Here is a 6,262-nt window from a genome sequence, read left to right as displayed (position 1 = left end):
GTGGGAGAAGCCAGGAGCGCTCGGAGGGCTGGAGGGCTGGGGCGCTGCGGAGCCGGGGAGGGGCTGAGAAGTGGGCTCAGCGCTTGGCCTCCTGGAAGAAGCCAGTGACTTGACGGGGGCGTCTGAGTGGAGGGCGGAGGGCAGAAGCCAGACTCTGGTGGGCGGGCAGGTACATGAGAGGGGAGGAAACGGAGACAGGCAAACAAGCAGCTCTCTGGAGGACGTTTACCGGGAATGGGAGGCAGCAGCTGGAGGGGACATGGGGTCAAAGGGGCTGTCTGTTCGTTTTTTAAGGCAAGGGAGACTTGAGCATGTTTCTATGTTGCTCAGGAGGATCCCGTTGAGACGCGAGGTTGGCAAACCTGAGAAAGCAGGGGTGACAAACAGAAGGATGGTTTTGGCCAGCAGGGGGCTCACCTGGGCCGCTCTGCTTGTCTGCAGCTGGGCTAGAGGGGGCACGACCCACAGCCTCCAGCCTGGGGCGTCCTCACTGCCCCCCCAGCCACACTGCACCCCAGGGCCGCCGGGAGCAGCCCCAAGAGCCATCCTGGCCAGTTCTGGCCTGACAAGAACACCTTCTCTGGGATGCTGAGGTTAAGGAACACTGGAGTGGCTTCCAGCACTTCTGAGGGCAGTTCCTGAGGTACAGGGGGCACGCAGGGATTCAGGGAAGGGAGGTCTCTGCCCCGTGCACTGGGCTGGCCGGGGCACTGCCCCTGATTGCTCCATGTGTCCGCCCCCCAGCCTTCGCCGGCCAAATGCACGCACCTTATGGACCCCATTTAACCCTAGCTGTGGAGGGCAGGGATTGGAGGCAGACAGACAGACAGTGCTGGGCGGTGGCAAGGGTGCTACATCTCCAGGGGAAGAGCCATGGGCCCCTAGGCCTACCGTGGACAAAGCCCTGTTGCCAGTGACAGGACGCCTGGACACCTGCTGGATGCTATCCCTATCCCTCCACCTGGCCTGGCAATGCCACCTTGGCTGTTGTTTTGTAGGACAATCCCAGGCACCGCAGAGGGCAGTGGTTCTAAAAGCATGGTCCCTGGCTCCTGATCCAGGAGTTTCCAGCATCCCCTGGAAACTAGTTAGAAATGCAAACTCTCAGGCCCTACCATGGATCTACTGAATCAAAACCTCTGGGGGCTGGATCCAGCAGCCTGTGTTTCACAAGCCTGCCAGATGATTCTGAAGCACCACTGCCACAAGGGATCAAGCCATCTCTCTCTCCATTCACTGTCTATCCATTAACCTAAAATTCACATACCCATTAATCTAGAGTCATCATCTACCTGTCATTTCTCTATCCAATTTAATCATCCGACCAGCTACCTATCATCCCTTTTAACATTCTGTCCAGCTGCCTCTGCCCATCTGTCTGGTCCAGTCTGACCTGATGGCTCACTGGCCTAGACAAAGATTCCTTTACTCATATGACATACACACCTAGTTATCAAGTCACTATTCTCACAGCCCATTTATACTAGAAAAGAGTATTTGCAGCTCTAGTACCTCCCCTTGCTGAGGAAAATGGACACAAACATTTCTTTCTGCATAAATCTTGAGGGTTATATCATATGTGTTAGGTGAAATCAGTTCTACTTTCTTAACCCTGATTAGACCACAGCCTGGTTCCTGGGATTCCTCAGTTAAGGCAACTGTGTTTCTGTGTGCACTATATATATACATATATGCATGTTTGTGGGATATATGTGTGTGTATACACGCACAAATACACAACTTGAGTAGCTTGGCAAAAACTCTCCCCATAGAGGTTGTCTGTGTTCGAGGTGACAGCCTTAGCCAATCACATGGTGCCTTCCCCGGAGAGGACGAATGTTAGGTATTACTGAGAAGTCAGGTCCCTTCACGCTGCAGACTCCATCCTGAGCGACAATAAGCTTTTGTTCCATTAAGCTTCCTGTTAACTGAAGTTTTCCATCAAGCCTGCTGCTTGCCTCTGCTTTGGAAGAGTGGGACCCAGAGCGACGGTATAGCTCAGGAGCTACGGGGACCCCGGGCACCCACCACGTCCCTGTGTCATTACCCGAGACAAGGGCGGCGGGGGCCACACTGCAGTTCCCCCTCGTCCAGGCTGATCTGCACGACCACCTCCCAGGAAGCAGAGCCTGCAAACACCGGGCGGGACTGAGAACCAGGAACTGCTGTGTCCACCAAACCTTCACTCCAGCCTCGTCCTTCCTGAGCCATCAGCAGCTCTAGGTGACGTTCACTCCCTCCAGCTTCAGACATTTTCTTCGCCCCCTCGTCTGCTGCTCTCCCTCCGGCCCCACTGGCCGCTCCATCCAGGTCTCTGTGGAGGTTGCTCTTCCCCTAAACCTCGAACACTGGCGTGGCCAAGAGGTCATGCCTCAAACCCTTTGCCTGTCTGCACTCTCCTTAGATGAGCTCATCGTCCCCTGGCTTTAAATGCCATCTGCATGGCACAAGCTCCTCATCGGGACCCCAATTTAGAGCTCCTTCCTGAACCCCAGACTCTTAGATCCAACTGCATCTTAATATCCCCCCTTGAGCATCAGTCTGCAACGCAATCTGAACTGTGATGTAACGCCTCTCCCTGCACCGCCTCCCGCCGAAAAAGACAACTTACTTCTTCAGAAACGGGAGCTCCATCTTCATAGTCGCCCTGGCCAAAACTTGTAGGGTCATCCTTGACAGAATTTTCCTCTCTCTCACACCCACAGCCCATCCATCAGCAAATCCTGGTAACTGTGTCTTCAAAGCACATCCTGAACTGGACCACCTGTCACCACCTTTGCCACTGCCGCCCCGGTCCACCTCCTGGATTTCTGCAGGAGCCTCCTAACTGCCTCCGTGCCTCCACCTCTAGCCCCTTCAGTCTGTTCTCAACACAGCAGCCAGACAGCCCTTTGAAAATATAAGAGCCTGTCGCTTCCGTGTTGAACATCCTCCAATGCCTTCCCCACTTTCTTGGGGTAAAAGTTTAAGTCGGAACGATGGCTTGTAAAACCCTTGGTGATCAGTCCCTCTGCTAATCTGACCTCACCTCCTACCTCTGTTCCCCTTGTTCACTCTGCATCAGCCACATGGGCCTCACTGATGCTCCTCAAACATGCAGAGGGGTCCCGCCTCCAGGCCACCGCACTTGCCATTCCTTCTTCCTAGAACACTCTTCCCCCAGATAGTGTCAGGGCTCACCCCTCACTTTGTTCAGATCTCCGCTCAAATACTCCCTGGTCAGAGACATTCCCTGAGCATCCTCTGCCCCTCTCCGCTCGCCTCCCACCTCCTCGCCCTGCGCTGCCGGCTCCACAGCATGTAACCACCTCGCATGTAACTGCTTAGCGACTGTCTCTCCCTTTAGAAAGCACACTCAGCAAGGGCAGTAGCTTATTGTTCACAGTCTATTTTTCGGCACATAGAAGCAAGGCTGAGGTGCAAACAGGCACATAACCAGTCACTTGATAAAAACTTGTGGAAGGAAGGAGCAAAGAGTAGCTGAGAGGATGACTGCTGGGCCGTGAGGAGGAAAACCAAGCCAGCTGGGAGAGGAGTGAGTGAAGGCACCAAAGAGCAGAAGCGACCAGACCAAGAGCTGCTCAAGACACGGGGAGAAGCCACAGTCCCAACCTTCTTGAGGCCCGGGCGCCAGTGAGGTTTGCAAGGCACCCAGATCACAATCATTCCCTGCCCCTTTCCTGATGCCATGTGGCGGGGGGCGGGTTGTTCCTTGCGACCGAAACAGCCTTGACTTCCAACCAGTCACCCATCCACCCCTACTACTAGCCTCCCAATCATCCAGACATCTCATAATTCGTCTACAAATCAAACAGTCCATGGGCCCCTCCATCCCTATAAGCATCCATCAGCCTAACGTCCACGAATCCACCCGTCAGCATATAACCAACGATCTCTTCATCAGCCTTTCAAAACACACATGGTAGAGCAGGGCCAGGTTATGAAAGGGTCTTGGGCACCAGGCTAAGGCAATCCAATTTTACTGCTAAATAGGGGGGAGCTATGGAAGTGGAAAGCTATGGAGATTTTGAGCAGAAAAGTTATATAATCAGGTCTGTATTTTAGAAAAATAATGCTGGCAGCAGTGAACAAGATGGACCAGAGGGGCTAGTCTTAAGGCAGGAAGATCAGCTGGGGTAATGCTGCAATATTCTGGATGATGAAATAGGGCAGAGGCATAGCCGCTAGAGAAAGGAAGAGTCAAGCTGCAGACGGGGAACGGCCCTGCAAGCAGGCCTGCCCAGATGGGGGACCATCTAAGAGGCCTTGGTTAGGCACCCACCAGAGGGACCCAGGCACCGTGCTTGCCCCCACCCTCAAGTGGGGCTGTGCCTCCTGCACATTTGGCCCAAGACATCCAGGAGACGTAGTTCCCAGGATCCCAACCCAGAAGTGGTCCTTTCTGGGCCCATCTGCAGAACCCTCTGCCCTACAGCTCAAGCCGCTGACATCTGAGTACACAGTCACCCACCAGCTCTAGTCTCACACTTCAGCCCTGGTTGTGGAAAGCTGGGGCCTCTTCTCTGTTAATTTTCTCCAACTCCTCAGAGGCTGGGCCTCAGGCCCAGTGAAGTCACGGTCTGGGAGGCAGCCCTGGCTCCCTGCCGGCCCACGGAGGCTATATTTGGAGCAAGACAACTCCCTGCAGACAGAGACTCGGGACCCACCCTGCAGCAATGCCCCAACCGATTTTACCGAGTTTACAGGAGTTTCCAAGCACTGTGGGTGTCACTCACATCTTCACGTGTTTGTTCATTTACTCATTTGTTCACTCATTTATCCATCCCACAAATATTTATTGATCCCCTGGCACGATGCAGCAGGATGCATGGCGGCACATACACGTACACGCATACATATGGGTACCTGCATCTAAATAGGGAAGGCAGAACATACTCTCGGTGCCCTCCCTCAGGGTTCAACAGCTCTGGTGACTCAGAATCAGGTGCATGCGCGTCATTCACCTGTGTGCGTGTGCGCAGGCACGTGCTCTCGGAGGAGGCGGCTATTACTCAGCAGCGTCTGCGCATACCTGTGTGGATGTGTCTGTATGTGCGGGCGGAGCCGAGGCTCCTGCCCCCGGGGGGTGACGGAAGTAGTGGTGACTGACTCAGCTGCATACGGTGAGGGAGGGCCCGCAGGCCAGCTATGACTTCGTGGCCTTGCTCGCTTGCCAAGCCAAACAGCCAGTGCTCGGTGCAAATATTCTATACAGAGGAAGAGAAGGTCCTGAGCAGGAGAGACTGAGCAGCCTGGACGCAACCCCATTTGGCCCGGGGTGCCCCACCTGCCCCTCCACCGCAGGTACAGGGCCCCCCATCTGGAGGCTCGGAGGCCATGCCCCCCACTGACTCTCCAGCACCCTCACCCACCAGTCCCAGGTTGGCGCACATCGCATACCACTGGCCCAGAGGGGTGAGGCTGCCAGCCCAATCCACTTTCCCACCACACAAAAACCCTTCTGTTTCCACCACGATTGCATCTTTCTCCAACACCAGAGCCCAGTCGTGGCTTAGCAAGCGCGATCGGGAAGCTTTTCTGACCTCTGGGGCTCCAGATCCACTGCCTGGGCTGCTGCCCTGCCCCTGCCTGCACCCCCATCTCCTCATCTGTGTCCCTCACCCTATCTATGCCCGCTGTCTCTCCTTATCTGTCCCAGGGTCTATCTTTGTCTCTTCTCCAGGCAGGCTGTCTGCAGCGGAGGCTTCACAAAAGCAGAGGTGCTGACAGGGAGGGGGTGTGGGGAGGACACTCCGTGTCCTTTCTTGATCCTTATTGGGAAAAGCGAAGTTGCTGCTCAGGTCGCAGGCTGGAATTTCGCCCTGGATGACCTTGCTCAGTTTGCTGGGGCCTCCCCGGGGACAGCCAGGGTCAGGCCAGGCAGGAAACAGGCCCCTGCCTGTTGGCTGCTCCGCCTCCCTCCTCACCCACTTTCACCCCTGCCGGCAGCCTCCAGCCAAGCGCCCCGCACAGGGCCGAGGGCTGCCCCCTTTCCGAGGCGCCTACAGAAACAGGGCCCCGGGCTGTGTGCCCCGCGGGGCGGGGGAGGGGCGAGGCATGATCAACATGCCTCCGGGCGCCAGCAGGGCCTTCCTTAGGCCCCCAAGAGGAAATCCCCAGGGGCTGAGCGGGAACGGGGGCTCCCACCCTCGCCCCACGTGGCCCCCAGGCCGGCCTGAACCTGCCCACACACGCACGTGCTGGGAATGGCTGGGAGCGGCCCTGGAGTCGGGACACCTGGGTTTTGCCCCAGATCCCTCGT

Source organism: Lipotes vexillifer, unplaced genomic scaffold (genome assembly GCF_000442215.2).
Source record: "Lipotes vexillifer unplaced genomic scaffold, Lipotes_vexillifer_v1.1 scaffold6, whole genome shotgun sequence".
In the NCBI taxonomy this organism is placed as follows: Eukaryota; Metazoa; Chordata; class Mammalia; order Artiodactyla; family Lipotidae; genus Lipotes; species Lipotes vexillifer.
Note: the sequence above shows the minus strand (reverse complement) of the source record.